Below are 19,235 nucleotides of genomic sequence, written 5' to 3' on the forward strand. Positions count from 1 at the left end.
CACACACACACACACACAATTCTATTTTTATTCTGAACTTAAATACCAAAAAGGGCATTTCCATATACATAAAAAAGAATAATATATGAAACTGCTGATATTGTGTGTAGCTTTCTTTTCAAGTATATATAAATTCAATTTATAGCTTTTAAAATTATTCTCATCTATACTTCCTGGGCTTCCTTTTATTCTCTACCAAGTATTAAAAAAACAAAAATACCTTGATATTCCTCTTTCCTTTATTTTGTTTCTTTTTTTGGAAATAATCTCAGGGAGAAGGGACTAGCATTAAGGCAGCTTGGGAAAAGTTTCTTGGAGGAAGTGGGATTGTAGCAGAAACTTCCAGAATGCTAGAATGAAAAGACAAGGAAAGAGAGCATTCCAGGCTGTGTACCTTTCTAGGGTTGAGAGATTGAGTGCAAGATTGTTGAGAGATTGGGCAATTTGGGGAGGCAGCCACATGGCGCAATAGATAGAGAACCATTCCTGAAGTCAGGAGGACCTGAGTTCAAATGTGATCTCAGACACTTTACCCTTCCTGGCTGTGTGACCCTGTGCAAGTCACTTAACCCAATTGCCTCAGAGGAAAAAAAAGAAAGAAAGAAACATTTGGAGTCCAGTGTTATTAGTTTGCAGAATATGTGAAAAGGAATAAGTATAAGATGGTTTTAAAAGTAGAATGGAGTTGGGTTATGAAAGGTTTTTAAGAAAAAAGAGAATTTTGTATTTTATTCTAGAGGTGATAGGGAGGCTGCTGGAGTTTATTGAATAAGGGAATGACATAATCTAATCTGTATTTTATTGGGAAGATATCTCTTTTTTTATTTTATTTTTTATTTTTTTAAATATAACTTTTTATTGACAGAACCCATACCAGGGTAATTTTTTAGAACATTATCCCTTGCACTCACTTCTGTTCCGACTTTTCCCTTCCCTCCCTCCCTCCACCCCCTTCCCCAGATGGCAAGTAGTAGGAAGATCTCTTTGACAGCAAATTATAGACTGTCTTCTCAAGATTAGTAAATATAGAGCCAAAACGGAACTGATATTGGACTGATATACGACAATACACTTTGAGAAAAATGAGAAATAGATAAGTTTTGGATACAAACGATAAGATTTTCATGAAAGCATTATAAAGTAGTGATAGGGGGGAGGCTTTCTTTATCCAACTATCTAAACATACTGTGCTATAGATAGTAATTATATTATCTTAATCTCTCTCCCCTTCTTCCTTTCCCCCCATTGAAAGAATCAAAATTTTCTAATAATAAATTTTCTAATAATAAATTCCAATAATAAAATAAAAAATAAATTTCTAATAATAAATTCTAATAATTTCAGGGGTGCATGGGGAGGAGAGAACTCTCAATCTTGTGCTAAGAAAGGTTACTTTCTTCAGTGTGAAGCCCAGAGCTGTTCTATATTCTCATGCCACAAAGAGATATAAAGAAAGGGTCAAATTTTGAGAAATAAGATTAGATTGATGAAATGCAGTGTTTAATTTTTTTTAAAGGATGTCATTAATGTAATGAATATCCATTACATCCAGATCAAGTCAAGCAAGGTGAAGTTAGGAAAAGTTCTTTGTCTTTTAAAAAATTTTTCTGGAGGAAGGAGGAGAAAACTTGGAACATAAAGGTTTTGCAAGAGTCAGTGTTGGTATACTTTAACATATTTACCATGTATGGGTCTACCTGCCATCTAAGGGAGGGGTAGGGGGGAAGGAAGGGAAGAGTTGGAACAGAAGGTTTTGCAAGGGTCAATGTTGAAAAATTACCAATGCATATATCTTGTAAATAAAAAGCTATAATAAAAAAAGACTGAAAAAAAGAGTCAATGTTGGAAAATTATCCATGCATATATTTTGAAAATAAAAAGCTTTAATTAAAAATAAATAATTTTTTTCTGTGCACCAGCTTCAAGAAGGAATTGAATTCCTATATAATTATATACACACAAATATATGCAGCACAGAATTATAGACTTTTCTGCTTGCCCATTTAGAAGTCACTTCTTATGGTCTCCTGAGAGAACTGGACTCTAAAGCCAGTATACCAAGGCCCCTGCCAGTATATCAAAAAGGCTGGATTTGTAGACTTATGATCATCTGCATAGAAATGATTTTGAATCTCTGTGCACAGGTAAGATCCCTGAGAAAAAATGCAGAGAAAAGGACTCAAGAGCTCTGTGGTAACCCCCATACCTCCAGGCGGAATATGGATGATCTACCAGAAAAAGGAGATTGAGTAATCAGACAGGTAGGAGGAGAATTGGGAGAATGAAAACCCAAGGAGAACAGTATCCTGAAACTTCAAGTTTCAGTCATTGCAGAGAGGTCCAGAAGGATGAACATTTAAGAAAAGTCCATTAGCATAATGGAGAGGAATTTCAGTGGAATGATGGGGTCAGAAGCCAGATTGCTGGAGGCCTAAGAAGGGAATACCAAGTCTCACAGTAGCCACAGAAAGCTTTTTCTGAGAGTCCAGATGTGAAGAAGAGAAATTATAGGAGAATAGCTTGAGGAGAAGGACTTTAGGGTCAAATTAAGTTTTTTAAAGTGGGGTAAATGTGGGCATGTTGATAGAACAGAAATGATTAAATAATCTAGGACTGGAGAATCATAGAGCTGAAAGGGACCTTCGAGATCATTTAATTCAATGATTCCCAATTGGCCACAGAATCACACTTTTATAAAATTCAAAATGCTATTCTAGGTGGTCTAAAGGTTTAAGGGGAGAAGGATGAAATTAAACCTATTTTCATATTCTTCACAAACATACACACATGTACTCTCATATTTCAGAAGGAAAAATATCACCAGAAATAGTTTTTATCATGGAACTGATGGGACATGGGGGTAATGAAGTGCTGAATCCTCCAAATATGTTGAGATTTCAGCCTTGCTCCATGTGATTCACCAAATATTGGGGAGTAGAGTTGAACTCCAGAAGTATATAGGGGTTATAGGCCAGTGGCTTGAGGTATCTCAAAACAATTTCTAGACAGAGCATCTCCAAATCAAGAGGGAGAGATTTGATGAGGTGAGGGTAGCAATTCCTAGTTCAAAATACACATGTGACAAATTCACAATGGGCATTATCTTTGGCAAAAGGTAGATTTATTTAGCCGAAGAGCTTACAAACAAAATAAGAGGTAAAATAAGCACCAAGAGTGGCAAATATGAAATAAAGTTAGAGCATAGTTAGCAAGGAAAAGACAAGTGTCTCAGGGGAATTCTCAATTAACCAGAAGAAAGGAAATACCCCCATGAGGTGAGGAATAAGTCATTGATGGGCTAATTCAAAGAAGAAGGGAAAGCACTATGAGGAGGGGGAAAGAGTAACTCACAATGCATCATGAGCAGATCTTTTAAAGGAAAAATACAACCACTGAGGCTTATCAGGGAAACCAGGGAAGTAAAGGAAGGAATTTAGCGGAAGAGATCAAAGAGCTAGATGGAATGTACCTGGCAGACCAGAACCTAGACCTATCTAAAGATAGGCTAATCAATATCTCAAAGATTGTTTAAAGATGCAAAGAGTATGGGGGTTAGATAATGGAAATTGATAAAGAATTCCATCTCACAATCACTCTATGTAAACAGGATAGACTGGGAACTGGCTGTTCCTGATAATAGCCAGATGGGTTTATTCTTGACAGGGAAGAGTAAGTTCACATCATTATATATAATTGACTAGCAGGCATAAGTTCCAAAAGGGAGTTTTAGTGATTAATAAGGGAGAAGATGCCATTGGACAGGCAAAGTCTCTGGAGAAGTTGCTGCCATGAGACAGGTATTTCTAATAAACCCACAAAAAAGTAGGGTACAGGTAGGTTCTATTAAAGGAGAAAAATAACTGGGAGGGGGATGGAGGGGAGGGGGAGGAGGAGGGTGTTGTTATTATAACTTAGCCTTCTGATTGGATACAATAACTGTGAGGTCTCATCAAGGCAAGAAATTGGACAATGAATTCAGTCAAGGCTGACTGAAATAAAGGTCTACTTAAGACAACAAAAGGCGATTTAAGAACCAAAGGCCTACCCAGATAGAGATAATCCTGCTTGCCTCTGAGAAGAGCTCGCATCTTAAAATTCAGGCCCTTTCCTGTTGCTGCTCTTTCCTATGGCCCCCAAAGTTACCAAGACCCAGGGATTTTTTGTAGGGGTCTTATTCACCCCATTCAAAACTCCAATTCACATCTTATTGCAAAGCTCTAAAAGAGCCTTTTGGAAAGTATTCTTGTTTTCTATATTTTAGATGCTTCTTTATAGTCCTACCTAGGGAAAGGGAGGTAAATTAAATTACTTCTCTGCATCAGAGTCACTCAAAAGATTATGATTTTAGATACTTTTGACATGAAGAGATCTTATTATAGAATCATAAAATGAAATTACATACCTTAATACCCTTATTTTACAAAAGAAACTAGTTAAGTAAACTGCCCAATGTCACACAGGTAGAAGACCAAAGCTGGATTCAAACTCAAGTCCTCTGAACAGATGCAGTCTGAACCAAGGATTTCTGACTACAAATCAAATACCCTTTTCTCTCCCTTTCAAGTCTTTCAAGAAGCTCCAAAGAGGCTTTTCCTCTTTTTTTTTTTTTTTTGATTTTTGAATCTTGACTCTGAGATTTCTTCCTTCCCCACTTTTTTCTTAGATGAAAGCAAATGCTAATTCATCTAGTCATATACTTTTCACATTTTGTTGCTGGATTTGCATAATAAGGTATGGAATAGGAATGTGTTATTATAATAAAAATAAGTGTTTCTTAACACTCTGTTAGGGGAGATAGGAAATTTGGATGATTAGGTCTCTGACCTCAAGGAGTTTATATTCTTACTAGGAATACAAGATAATAACATGGACAGTTATAGGAAGTTGGTATTTGAGTTAGACTTTATAAGATTAATTAATTTATTTAATATTTACCCCTGTTACATTTACAATAATTTTTTCACATTTGTTTATAAAACTTTGAGTTCCCAATTCTCTCCCTTCTTCTCCACTCTCATTAATAAAGCACATGTCAGGACAGCTAAGTGGTGCAGTGGACAGAGCATCAGCCTTTTAGTCAGAAGGACCTGAGTTCAAATCTGGTCTCAGACACTTAAAGCGTCCTAGCTCTGTGACCTTGGCCAAGTCACTTAACCCCAATTGCCTCAGTGCAAAAAAAGAAAAGAAAGCACATCTAGGGGTCAGGGAGTAGACATGTCTTTCTCTGATCTTTTCCTGGTGTCCCTCAGATAAACACCAGATCAAGCCTCTGAACTGGTTTTGGAGTGACAGAACCACATATATTTGAAGTGTAACGTATTTTCAGCAGAAGACTTTTGGAAGAACTTTAGAAAAGGTCTGTTTTACATATATACTTATATTGTATTTAATTTACACTTTAACATTTTTAACATGTATTGGTCAACCTGCCATCTGGGAGAGGGGATGGGGGGAAGGAGGGGAAAAATTGGAACAAAAGGTTTGGCAATTGTCAATACTGTAAAATTACCCATGCATATAACTTATAAATAAAAGGCTATAATAAAAAAGAAAGAAAGAAAGGTCTGTTTTAATTGGGCTTGAGGGAGATAGACTGACTCAGGCAGTGCAAGGACCCAGGGTGGTGTGATGTCCATGCTCCAGGGGATATACCAGGAGACTCTTAGCCACAATCCAGAAGTGCTGGCTACTCTATTAGTTCAGAAGCCAGTGGATCAGCAGATTAGTTGTAAGACCTCTAATGCAACTACAGAAGGCAATTAGTGAGCCTCTGAACCCCAGAATAATGCAGGATTTGGCCACATCCACCCAGTCCAGGAAGGAAGCCAGAAGTACCCACCACAGGGTGGTATGAAGCTTGGTACAATCTCCCCTTTGCCCTAAGAGCAGATCTTAACCTTTAAAAATGAACAAAAAGGCAAAACAGAACTCTGATCATAGATGGAGTGCATGGAGAAGAGAAGAGCAGACCTCAAACCTTGAGGACACTAAAGACAAATCATCTCCAGATGAAGCCCCAAAGTTGGTTCCCATCCCATAAGGCTCTCTTGGAAGAATTCTAAAAGGATCTTAAAAGAGACTTAGAAGAAAAATGGGGAAAAGAAATGAGAACATTGCAGGAGAGTTTGGAAAAGAAAATACAGAAATTATCTGAAGAAAATTCCTTACAAAATAGATTTAATAAAATGGAAAAAGCATATAACTCCTTATAAAATGGAAAAAGAAAACAACTCTTTGAAAAACAGAATTTGCTAAATGGAAAAAAAAATCTATTGAACAAAACAATTCATTTAAAATTCAATTGACCAAATAAAAAAGGAAATAAAAAAAGCTAATTGAAGAAAATAATTCACTAAAAATTAGAATTGAACAAATGGAAATGAATAATTCAATGAGACATCAAGAATTAGTCAAACACCACCCCCCCAAAAAAAATGTAAAAATAGAAGAAAATATAAAATACCTCTTAAACAACTGACCTGGAAAATAGATCTAGGAGAGACAATCTAAGAATTATTGGACTTCCTGAAAACTATGATGAAAAAAAGGATCGTAGACATTATCTCTCAGGAAAAAAATCAAGAAAAACTGCCCTGATGTCCTAGAACCAGAGGGTAAAATAGCCCTTGAAAGAATTCACCAATCACTTCCTGAAAGAGATGCCAAAATGAAAACTCCAAGGAATATCATAGTTAAATTTCAGAATTATAAAATCAAAGAGAAAAAAAATGTTGCAAGCAGCCAGAAAGAAAGCACATGTGCACAACATTTCCATAAAAATCATATTGTGAAAGAAAATACAGCTCTTTCCTCCCTCCCCAAAAAACCTTCAAGTTTTTTTTTAAAAGCATTTTTAAAAATAACTTTTTATTGGCAGAAAAAGCATTTGTTTCAATCTGTATTCAGACATAATCAGTTCTTTCTCTAGGTATGCATAACATTTTTCATCATAAGTCCTTCAGAATAATCTGTGATTATTGTATTGCTGAAAATAACAGTCATTCATAGCTAATTGTCCCAGAACATTGCTATTACTTTGTACACAGTACATTTCACTTTGCTTGAGATCATGGAGAACTTTTCAGATTTTCCCTGTTCATCATTTCCTATAGAACAATAATATTCCATCATAATTATATATCACAATTCATTCAGCCATCCCCCAACTTAAGGGCATCTCCTCAATTTTCAATTTTTTGCCTTGAGAAGAGAGCTACTATAAATATTTTTGTACATATAGGCACTCTTCCTTTTTCAAAAAAATCTCTTTGGGGATTCATGTCTAGTAGTGGTATTGTTAGATCAAAGAATATGTACGATTTTATAACCTTTTGAGTATAGTTCATATTTTTTGATCACTTATCAACTGGGAAATGGTTCTTTTTAAAATTTTTTTTCTTATACCGTTTTATTTACAAAATTATGCGTGGGTAATTTTTCAGCATTGACAATTGTAAAACCTTTTGTTCCAACTTTTCCCCTTCTTCCCCCCACTCCCATCCCAGATGGCAGGTTGACCAATACATGTTAAATATGTTAAAGTATAAATTAAATACAATATATGTATACATGTCCATACAGTTATTTTGCTATACAAAAAGAATCAGACTTTGAAATAGTGTACAATTAGCCTGTGAAAGAAATCAAAAATGCAGGTGGACAAAAATAGAGGGACTAAGAATTCTATGTAGTGGTTCATGGTCGTCTCCTAGAGTTCTTTCGCTGGGTGTAGCTGGTTCAGTTCATTACTGCTCTATAGGAACTGATTTGGTTCATCTCATTGTTGAAAAAGAGCCACGTCCATCAGAATTGGTCATCATATAGCATAGTAGTTGAAGTGTATAATGATCTCCTGATCCTGCTCATTTCACTCAGCATCATTTCATATAAGTCTCTCCAGGCCTTTCTGAAATCATCCTGCTGGTTATAATGGCTCTTTTTTAAAAAATAAATTTGACTCAGTTCCCTCTACATTTAAGAAATGAGGCCTTCATCAGAGGAACAATAAAGATGGGAACTGAGGGTATCTCAGAAATTGACTTGAACAAAAGTTACTGGGGATATGAAGACAGATTTAGGAAGGCAGAGAGTAATCTCAGTTGGAGAACAGAATTCCTGGAAGGAAACAAAATAATATAAGACAAGAACAGTTGGATAGATTACATGGGGTAATAGATCTAGAGTTAGAAGGAGCCTCAGAAGCCCCCATCATCTATGGATGAGGAAAGTGAGCTTAGGAGGGATATATGATATCTCAAAGCCACAAGGCAGTAATCATCAGAGGCAGGATTTGAATCCAGCTCCTCTGCTTTTTGAAATGGTATCACACCCAACTGGGTGATAGTCTCCTGAAAGAAAGACATCTCTGTTAGTTAAGGAAGTTAAAATTAAAGTTGCTGGAGAAAGAAGGAGAGGAAGGAAAGATGGGCAAGAGATCTCTTTCCCACTTTCAAAGTTGGGGCTTCCTTCCTCTGCCTCAGTCTCCCCTAAGTCTCCTAACCAGTCAAGAATCCTATCTCTTTAAAGATTTGTGATATAACAAAGTATATTTCTCCTGAACCACACTGTTTCCCTTAATCAACTCTCTACTGCCTAAGAATAAAAATGGGATGTTTTAAAAAATTGTAATTTACTATGATAAATATTTGTCCAAGAGTGTTAATGAATGGTATCTTATCTAAAAATTTATATTTATTTCTTTATATATTTATATAATACTTTTAAGGTTTACAGGACACTTTTCCATAAAATATTTCCTTTTGTCCTAAAACAAGTTTGCTAGGTAGATAATATCAACATTTTTACAGATGAGGATGCTGAGGCTTTTAATTAATATCTACAGAGTATGTAAGGATGAATTTGCACTTGAGTCTTCCTGACTCCAGATCCAGTGCTTTATACTCAGACTACCTAGCTGCCTTTAATTTATCTAACTAATAAAATAGTCTGCCTGAAAAACTGTCATATCTACTTATAGGAAGGATTTTCTTTCCAAAATAATCCACTTAATATAAATTATATCAATCAACAGGTTTTCTTTGATAACTGATTCCTATACAGAATTTTTTTACATTTGTAAATGAGATTTTAGTGTTGAAAATAACATTCAAAGCAAAGTAATGTTAGTGCTTATGAATATTCAGATGGGGAGTAGGGAGGAGCACAAATTGTCTAATAAAAGTAGGTCAACCCTATCAGAATCTATGCTAAGGACTAATATTGTTATTTTTCTGTACTGTGATAAAGGTTTGAAGCATCTTTCTCCCTATATATAGTACTACTACTACTAAGCACTATTTTCTGTTTATGGAAAAAATTTATACCATTTGTTTGGTTTTTTAAAAAGCATTTTATTAACGTAAATGAAGATGGCCTAACTGTGTCAGACCTAAAACTAAATTACAAAGCAGGGGTCATCAAAACCATTTGATTCCAGCTATGAAATAGACTAATTGTTCAGTGGAATAGGATGAAATAGTCAGTGACTATAATAATCTAGTGTTTGACAAACCCAAAGGCCCTAGCTTTTGGGATAAGAACTCATCATGTAACAAAAACTGCTGGGAAAATTGGAAACTAATATGGCAGAAACTAGGCATTGACTCACACCTAACACCGTATACCAAGGTAAGGTGGAAATGGGTTCATCACCTAGACATAAAGAATGAGATTATAAATAAATTAGAAGAACATAGGATAGTTTACCTCTCAGACCTGTGGAGGAGGAAGGAATTTGTGGCCAAAGAAGAACTAGAGATCGTTATTGATTACAAAAGAGATAATTTTGATTATATTAAGTTAAAAAGCTTTTGTACAAACAAAACCAATACAGACAAGATTTAGAAGGGAAGCAATAAACTGGGAAAATACTTTTACATTCAAAGGTTCTGATAAAGGCCTTATTTCTAAAATATATAGAGAATTGACTCAAATTCCTAAGAATTCAAGCCATTCTTCAATTGATAAATGGTCAAATTTTCAGATGAATAAATTGAAATTATTTCTGTTCATTTGAAAAAGTGCCTTAAATCACTGTTGATCAGAGAAATACAGATTAAGACAACTCTGAGATACCAGTACAAACCTCTCAGATTGGCTAAGATGACAGGAAAAAATAATGATGAATGTTGGAGGGGATGCGGAAAAACTGGTTCACTGATGCATTGTTGGTGGACTGTGAACGGATCCAACCATTCTGGAGAACAATGTGGAACTATGCTCAAAAAGTTATCAAACTGTACATACCTTTGATCCAGTAGTGTTTCTACTGGGCTTATGCTTATACCCAAAGAGATCTTAAAGGGAAAGGGACCTGTATGTGCCAAAATGTTTATGGCAGCCCTTTTTGTAGTGGCTAGAAACTGGAAAATGAATGGATTCCCATCAATTGGAGAATGGCTGAATAAATTATGGTGTATAAATGCTATGGAATAGTATTGTTCTGTAAGAAATAACCAGCAGGATTATTTCAGAAAAGCCTGGAGAGACTTATATGAAATGATGCTGAGTGAAATGAGAAGAACCAGCAGATCATTATACACAACAAGATTATACCACAATCAATTCCGATAAACGTGGTTCTTTCCAACAATGAAATGATTCAGACCAGTTCCAATGATCTTGTGATAAAGAAAGCCATCTACATACAGAAGACTGTGGGGCCGAGTATGGATTATAACGTATCATTCTCACTCTTTGTGTTGTTTGCTTGCATTGATTTTAATTGTACAGCAAGATAATTGTATAAATATGTATGCATATATTGGATTTAACATACATTTTTACCATGTTTAACATATCAGTATATGGGTTACTCTCCATCTAGGGGCGGGTATGGGAAGAAGGGGAAAAATTGGAACACAAGGTTTTGCAAGGGTTAATGTTGAAAAATTATCCATGCATATGTTTTAAAAATAAAAAGCTTTAATAAAAAACTTTTTTAAAAATTAAAAAATAGAATTTTATTTTCCCCAAAACATGCAGAGATAGTTTTCACCATTCTTCTTTGGAAAACTTTGTGTTCCAAATTTGTTCCTCTCCTCCCTCTCAAAGACAGCAAACAATCCGATACAGGTTAAACATGTATACTTCTTCTAAACCTATTTCCATTTTTGTCATGCTGCACAAGAAAAATCAGATCAAAAGGGAAAAACACATGAGAAAGAAAAAAACAACAGAAAGTAAAATATATCATTCAATTTTTAGATAAACTTGATTTTAGATTTTTTAGATACTTCAGGACAGCTAGAGTAAAACTTATAAGGGATAGGAACCAAACCCAGTAATTTGATTGGTATAAGGGAAACTCCCAGGTGAAGAAATTTCTAACAATGTAGGTCAAAATCTTCTCTGCAATTATAGTATAGAGAGCTGTCTAAGACACTGAGACTTGTATCAGAGGGGAGACCTGAATCCAAGCTTTCTCCTTCTAGGCCAGCTTCTAACTACTCTGAGGCTGCCTTTCTTAAAAATTCTATCAGGAAGACTTAAAATTGGTTGGATTTCAACTTTTTATTTCTCCAACATTTGGAAGGTCTTACCCTCTAAAGCAAGATTAAAAAGTTTCCCACCCTTCTTGTTATCATTCAGTCGTGTTTGAGTTCCTATAATTCCATTTGAGGTTTTCTTGGCAAAGATACTGGAGGTGTTTGCCATTCCTTCTCCAGCTTATTTTACAGATGGGGAAACTGAGGCTCAAGGGTTAAGTGACTTTTCCAGGGTCACATAACTAGTGAGTGTGTGAGGCCACATTTAAACTCAGGAAGATGAGCCTTCCTGGCTCCAGGCCCAGAACCTTACCCACTGTCTCCTAGCCTATGATGTGGGAGCTAAGTGGACTCAGTAGATAAGAGCGTTGAAAGTGGAGTCAGGAGTGCAAATCCAGCCTTACTCTTACCCCTTGTGACTCTAGAAAAGTAATTTAATCTCTATCTGCCTCAGTTTCCTTACCTGTAAAGTGGGGGTGATGATAATAGCAACCATCTCCCAAAGCTGTTGTGAATTTTTTTAAAAGGTGAGATGTTTGTAGAGCACTTTGTAAAATGCAAGTTGTTAATTAATTGCTTTGTGAATTTCCTGAAGAGCACTAATTTTCCTAATCCAGTAAGAGACATTATATATCTCTACTATGGTGAAAAGGATTCATTTTTCAGAGTAATAAGTTCATAAAAGTACTATAGGAAGGAGTGGATCAAAGTCAGAGGCAGCCAAGGTAAACTTTATGAGATTGTCACAATCTCATTGGAGCTCTGAGTTACCCAAATCCCATCACTCCCTCTGGTGGAAGATACTGGAAGTGTCTCCCACTAAATGAAGCTTTATGAATTAGGAGGAATACTGGATGTGGAGTCAGAAGACCCGAGTTTGAATTCTGTTTTTAGCAGGATTTCTTTTCTTTCCTTTCTTTTTTTTCTTTCATGATTTCTTTTTTCCTCTTTTTTCTTTCTTTCCTTCCTTTCTCATCAATGATGAAAAATGCTATAAACCTCCAGAGAGAACAGATGAACTCCTGAATGCAGATTGACGCATACTTTTTTTTTTTGCTTACCTGATTTTTCTTGCTTGCCTTTCCCCCACATGGTCAATATGGAAATGTTTCATGTGACTTCACATGTATAATTCGTATCACAGTGCTTGTTTCTCAAATGGGAGAGGGATTAGGACTGAGAGAATTTGAAATTCATAATTTAAAAAAATCAATTAAAGGATTATCATTTAACAATACAACAATTTCTCATCAATAATTTAGGAGTTTCTGTGACTTTCAGCTCACTGAATTTTGTTTGTTTGAGAGTTTTTTGGTGAGGCAGTGGGGTTTAGTGACTTGTCCAGGGTCACATATCTAGTAAGTATTAAGTGTCTGAGGCCCAGTTTGAACTCAGGTCCTCTAACTTCAGGGCCGGTGCTCTATCCATTGTCATCTAACTGCTCCTCATTAAATTTTAATTGTCTTTCAACATCTTGAGTACATTCCTCTTCTTTCCTCTGACACTCTCCTGGTACAGACTTTCATCACCTCAGGTCTGGAAATTGCAAGAGCCTGATGGTGGGTCCCTCTGCCACAAGTCCCTCCCCACTTCAATCCATCTTCTAGGTTAGCTATTAAAATGTTTTTCCTAAAGTAGATCTGATCATGTCACCCCTACTAAATAATAAACTATTTTCAATGGCTATCAACCAACCAAACACTTACATGGTACCTCCTATATTCCAGGTACTGTTAAGTATTTTACACATATTTCATTCCATCCTCACACCAACCTTGGGAGATTGTGTATTATTCCCATTTTAAGCTACTTCCAAGGATGTGAATGGAATAAACTGAGTAAAGACCTCGTGAGAATGTGGTCTTGATCTATATTCCAATTGTGACTTTGCAATAACGAGTAGAGCTATAGCTAAAAACTGCAGGTGTACTATTATCTTAGATAAACATGTCCCTCCTATCTTCCCCACCACAAGCACTTTTTCATTAGCATTTAAGTACCTATTAGGCAAAGTATGTTCTGAGGTTCTTATTTAGTCTCTGGGTAAATTAGAACCCACCAGCCAATGGGAGAAAAAGTAGGGATGGGAAGACTTCTGGTCTATTTAATCTTGAGTTTTGTAATTTGCACTTTGCACTCCTCTACTGACATCTTGTCTGTTGGGAGCTGCTCTTTCTCTGGAGGGCCTAATAAATCCTTTTTATGTTTTTATTCTCTACCCCCCTCCAGTCTCTGATTTTAATTTGGGTAAGGATCATTGTTCCACACAGATGGGTATGAGGATCAATATTTATAAAACATAGCTCAATACCTGACGCATTAATAGATACTTAAATCTAACAAGATGTGTGTCAGTAAAACGAGAGCAAAGTAAAAACTGCAAAACATAAGATTAAAAACCCTGAATACAGAAGTCTCCATCCTTGCCTGGGCTTTTTTTTTTTTTAAAAAACTTGTTCCAATTTTTGCTCCTCTTCCCCGACCCCCTCCCCTAGATGGCATATTTACTATACATTTAAATCAAGATTATCTTATTGAGAGGAGGTATTTTTTTAAAAATAGCATTTGTGACTCCATTTTGCAAAGCTAAATCACCTGACTTTGGAGAAGTTACAAGATTATTCCCCTCCCAAAGAATATTTTTGAACTACCCCTCTCCCTCTTGCCTCATTGTCTTCCTATCCCCTCCACCAATCTGACACCAGTGTCACAATTACCACCTCTACCACTTCTCAATTGTACCTCTAAATCATATCAACCTAATCTTTCTCTTTCCTATAAAATTATCTCCTAGATTCACTTTTTGCTAAATTCCCCTGGAATCAACCCCCTTTCAAGCAGTGGTTCACTGGGTTATGGTATTATCTGAAAAAGCTGTAGACTGAAATATGAAATGCTAAGGGCGAATGCCCTTGGGAAAATCAAATTTGATTTGTTTGAAGTTCTATCCTGAAACTAAATCATGTGGTCTCATTTAAACTGAAATAATGGTCTCCTATTAGGAAAATTGTAGTAAATCAGAACTTAATGCAAAATACATTTACTATTTAGTACTATGCTGAAAAAATTGAATGGATCCAATTGGCTTCTAAATGCTTCTGATGGGATATAGCTTTAAGCATGCTTTAGTAATAAATTCTCAAAATTGGATCAAGGCTTTTATGAATAAAGTTGCATTAATAATTATAAAGTGAAATTGTTTTCCATTTTTTGAAATCTTTGATAATTATAAGAGAAAAATCCATTTTCCAAATCAGATTTTTAAAAAATATATTCTTCCTATACGTGTTGATGGCATTATTCTTATCAGATATAGGGCAGTTGGCAAATATAGGAAAAGTTGAGAAAAACTAGTAGTATGTAAAATTGAAATTTTCTGCAATTTCATATGAATAATGGGTTTCTAATTTGATGCTCTTCCTATACCTCTGTTGTTAATATGATCACCTTGAGCTGGTTTTACCAACAAGTTATTAGAAAATCAAATTTAGGAGGTTGTACCAAATTGTATTAAGTCTTGTTACTGGCAGATTTTAGCAGAATTATCTGGGAATCTCTACAAGTGACTTGGAACCAAAGAAATGAATCTTTTAGAAGAAAATTCTATTCAGAGCTGCCCTGAAAACGACAACTACTCTAAAGTATCTAAGGATGTTTCCAGGAACTAAATGACATGGGAAATATATGCCATGAAACAGACCAAAGCATTACATCAATATTAAATAACATTGTCTTTTTGTCAGTTGGTAATCTACTTCCAGTGTCCATTTAAACAGCATATTTCATCTTGCATCAAAAATTTCCCGTGTCAACACTGATACAATGTTGGTGGAATTGTGAACACATCCAGCCATTCTGGAGAGCAATTTGGAACTATGCTCAAAAAGTTATCAAACTGTGCATACCCTTTGATCCAGCAGTGTTTCTACTGGGCTTATACCCCAAAGAGATACTAAAGAAGGGAATGGGACCTATATGTGCCAAAATGTTTGTGGCAGCCCTGTTTGTAGTGGCCAGAAACTGGAAAATGAATGGATGCCCATTAATTGGAGAATGGTTGAGTAAATTGTGGTATATGAATGTTATGGAATATTATTGTTCTGTAAGAAATGACCAGCAGGATGAATACAGAGAGGCTTGGAGAGATTTACATGAACTGATGCTGAGTGAAATGAGCAGAACCAGGAAATCATTATAATACTTCAACAACAATACTGTATGAGGATGTATTCTGATGGAAGTGAATTTCTTTGACAAAGAGAAGATACAACTCAGTTTCAATTGATCAATGATGGACAGAGGTAGCTACACCCAAAGAAAGAACACTGGGAAATTAACGTAAACTGCTTGCATTTTTGTTCATCTTCCCAGGTTATTTATACCTTCTGAATCTGATTCTTCCTGTGCAACAAGAGAACTGTTCGGTTCTGCACACCAAACATTGTATCTAGGATATATTGTGACATATTTAACTTATATAGGACTGCTTGCCATCTGGGAGAGGGGGTGGAGAGAGGGAGGGGAAAAATGGGAACAGAAGTGAGTGCAAGGGATAATGTAAAAAAATTACCCTGGCATGAGTTCTGTAAATAAAAAGTTATTTAAAAAAATTTTTTTTCTATGTCATTTGGTTCCTGGAAACTAAGTTTTTCTTGGTTACCTTGATAACATGTAAAATTCTTTCAAATTAGTTCATAGTGAGCCTTCTCAGTAGCCAGACTGTTTATCATTTAACAGTATCAACACACCCAGAAATGTCTAATAACGATTTTGGGGGATGAGAACCCCTAAGTAAAAATGGGGAACATTACATTAAAATAGCATTACTCTATTTTGCCAATAGTATCATTTTGTTTAAGTCCTTAACTATGAGAGCCTTGATTCCAGTTTGTTTCTGCACCCCCGTTTACTGCTAAACAAGTCATTGGTCTCTACAACTACAATACTGTTTCTCATTAATGCAACAATTTAAGATTTACATAGTGTTATTCCTCGATCCTCCAAGATTGTGTATAAGTCAGTTTATAGATAAGAAAAACTTAAGTCTCAGAAAGCTTAAATAGCCTGCCAAGCTTAGAGGAAAGGTATTGTTGCCAAGATTCAAAACCAGATTTGACCCCAGAACTCCTACCAGATCACTTGGATGCCCAAGAAAACAAATTGAATGCATCAATAATAGATGAGATCAAAATTTCTAAACAGCAGACTCAAAATCTGATTCCACATGAAGAACCTTTGAATATGAGGAAAGTCAGTTACATGGTTTTCTCAGTTATCTCTTTCTAGATAAAGCTGCAGCTCCCAGAATGACCTCAATAGTGGGAAGGTTATTTTGGGAGTCACAAATTCTCTTCTCCAATGCTTAACTGTCACAAGTCTTTAATCACTCTGGTCTGCTTTAAATATTATCCTGAATTATTGGTTTGTTTTTTGGACCTGGGTCTTGTCTGCATTGATATAAGAAACTCCCAGATAGGAAGTTGCCTGGACTTGCTTTGAATTTTAGAGTGGCAATGAGAAGGCCAAAAGTGGTACTAACTTGCTCAAGCTCACACAGCTAGTATTTATCATTTATCAGAGGCTTGGACTATATGATGTCTCACAGCAAATCTTTACAATACTGCTATTCTATCAACACCACATTCAAAACCTTCTTTAGCCATGATGGGATAAAGAGCCTTCCAGAATTAAAAAAGATCCCTCCATAATCAGGCTCTTTCCAAGCCATGCAGATTCAGCTCCCCAGCAATCCGAATGGTCTCTGGAACCAGTCTTCCTCACTTTGGCTTACATTGTTCCAGCCTCCCCAGGTAATCTTTTCTTGGGAGTTGGGGGTGGGGGGGGGAAGGGGGGGAGAATTTCAAGTTCAATGTAAGCCAAAAAGTTCAACACAACAGACAAAATTACTCGTTTGATTGTTGCCTGCATTTATGTCCAGAATGCAATACTTTGGATATTACCTTTTAGGGAAGGCATTGAAAAACGCATACAGAAATGAGTAAAACAGGATGTTAAGGATTCAGAACCTCAGATAGTAAAAAAGTTATAACTATATATTTAAAATGAATAACAATTAACAGATTTGCAGTTTCTAATATGCAATTTTTCTGTAGTCTTTTTAAATCTTATTTAAGATTTTAGCATCAATATTCATTAGGGATATTTCTTTCTGTTTTCATTCTACCTGGTTTAGGTATCAGTAGCATGTCTGTCATAAAAGGAATTTGGTAGGATTCCTTCATTCTCCATTTTTTCAAATAGCTTATATAGCATTGGGGCTAATTATTTTTTAATTGTTTGGTAGAATTCACATGTAAATCCATCTGGTCCTGGGGATTTTTTTTTTAGGGAGTTGATTGCTCTATTTCTTTTTCTGAAATGGGACTATTTATGCAATTTACTTCCTCCTGTTAATCTGGGAATTTGGGGAAGTAGTCATTCATTTCACTTAGGTTATCAAATTTATTGGCATAAAGTTGTGTAAAGTAACCCTTATTATTTCTTTAATTTCCTCTTCATTGATGGAAAGTTCTCCCTTTTCATTTTTAAGACTACTAATTTGATTTTCCTCTCCTTTTTCTAATCAGATTTACCAAAAGTTTACCATTTTATTGGTTTTTTAATAAAACTTAAGTTTTATTAGTTCAATAGTTTTTTTTTTTACTTTCAATATTAACTTCTTTTAATTTTAGAATTTCAAGCTTAGTAATTGATTGGGGGTTTTTAATTTGGTCTTTTTCTAGCTTTTTAAGTTGCAAGCCCAATTCATTGATCTTCTATTTTATTCAGGTAAGACTCTAAGGATGTAAAATTTCCCCTTATTACTGCTTTGGCTGCATCCACAAATTTTGGTATGTCTCCATTATTTTATCAATAATTTTTAAGCCATAAATTTCTTTAAAAAGAAATTAAGGACATGTACATATAAAATTATAACAACTGCAACTTAAAAGTACTACTAAAAACACTTTGAAGCAAGGGATTTAGAGGCATTGAAAGATCCACCTTAAGCATGAAGCAGTCCTGAAGACTAGTGTAGATGGATAGTTAAGTGCAAGAACAGATTTAATATATAATGAAGCTGGAAAGATGTAGGGGAGGGAGGAGAGTTGAGATTTTAAATTAACAAGTTTGTACTTTACAACCTTGAACTTGTAGAGACTGGGGACATGACCAAAGTTAAAAGCTAATGGGGATTCCAAAACTAACCCTAGATCCACACTTGGATCATGCAATTCAAAACAAGCACTCTTAGGAAACATATTAATGGTTTATGATCTTATTTTGGCTAAGCTCTTTTGAAGCCAAAGGGGAAGGGGGATGCAAGAGAAACAAGAAATTTAGATCTTATCTGCTTGGCTGTCAAATGTGTTTTTTGGAGAAGAGGCTTTGTTCTGCTGGTTAACTGGCCTGCTTTGCCCAGAGTCAAACAGGAACTGTGTAACTAATAGGGAACTCAAATAGGGAACTATTTGTCACAAAATTAGTGATTCGTTTTGCTACAAGTGTCATGCTGCTGGCATTACAAGAAGTAAAAGAGCTTGTCACTGCTTTAGAACGAGATACTGCCCAGCAAAAAGCCAGTGACTACTAGGAGAACAGGTAGCAGGAACCAAAAAGATGAAAGACTGCAGAACTGTTCCAAAGGATGAAAACAGATAAAAACTACAATCTGAAACTTCCTTCTTAAACAGTTGGAAGAATAACTAAACAAAATCATGGCACATATTTGGGTACTGAGGAGGAAAA

This window comes from Antechinus flavipes, chromosome 2, assembly GCF_016432865.1.
Source record: "Antechinus flavipes isolate AdamAnt ecotype Samford, QLD, Australia chromosome 2, AdamAnt_v2, whole genome shotgun sequence".
In the NCBI taxonomy this organism is placed as follows: Eukaryota; Metazoa; Chordata; class Mammalia; order Dasyuromorphia; family Dasyuridae; genus Antechinus; species Antechinus flavipes.